Raw genomic sequence first — 1,082 nt, 5'->3', positions numbered from 1 at the left:
CCTATCCTATCCTCCATCGTCTCCCATCCTCTATCCTATCCAATCCCCTATGTTATCCTCTATCCTATCCTATCCTCCATCCTATCCTATCCTCTATCCTATAATATCCTCTATCCTATCCAATCCTCTATCCTATCCTCTATCCTCTCCTCTATCCTATCCTCTCCTCTATCCTATCCTATCCTCTATCCTATCCTATCCTCTATTCGTATCCTATCCTCTATCCTATCCTATCCTCTATCCTATCCTATCCTCTATCCTATCCTATCCTCTATCCTATCCTATCCTCTATCCTATCCTATCCTCTATCCTATCCTATCCTCTATAATATCGTATCCTCTATAATATCGTATCCTGTAACATATCCTGTCCTCTTTCCTATCCTATCCTCAATCCTATCCTATCGTCTATCCTAAGGTATCCTCTATCCTATCCAATCCTCTATCCTATCCTATCCTCTATCCTATCCTATCCTCTATACTATCCTATCCTCTATCCTATCCTATCCTATATCCTATCCTATCCTCTATCGTATAATATCCTCTATCCTATCCTATCCTCTATCCTATCCTATCCTCTATCCTATCCTATCCTCTATCGTATCCTATCCTCTATCCTATCCAATCCCCTATGTTATCCTCTATCCCATCCTATCCACCATCCTATCCTATCCTCTATCCTATAATATCCTCTATCCTATCCAATCCTCTATCCTATCCTCTATCCTCTCCTCTATCCTATCCTATCCTCTATCCGTAACCTATCCTCTATCGTATCCTATCCTCTATAATATCGTATCCTGTATCCTATCCTGTAATCTTTCCTATCCTATCATCAATCCTATCCTATAATCTATCGTCTCCTATCCTCTATCCTATCCAATCCCCTATGTTATCCTCTATCTTATCTTATCCTCTATCCTATTATATCCTCCATCCTATTATATCCTCTATCCTATAATATCCTCTATCCTATCCTATCCTCTATCCTATCCAATCCTCTACCGTCTCCTATCCTGTATCCGATCCAATCCCCTATCCTCTATCCTATCCTATTCTCTAGCCTATCCTCTACCGTATCCT

This window comes from Halictus rubicundus, unplaced genomic scaffold, assembly GCF_050948215.1.
Source record: "Halictus rubicundus isolate RS-2024b unplaced genomic scaffold, iyHalRubi1_principal scaffold0345, whole genome shotgun sequence".
NCBI classification, from domain to species: Eukaryota; Metazoa; Arthropoda; class Insecta; order Hymenoptera; family Halictidae; genus Halictus; species Halictus rubicundus.
Note: the sequence above shows the minus strand (reverse complement) of the source record.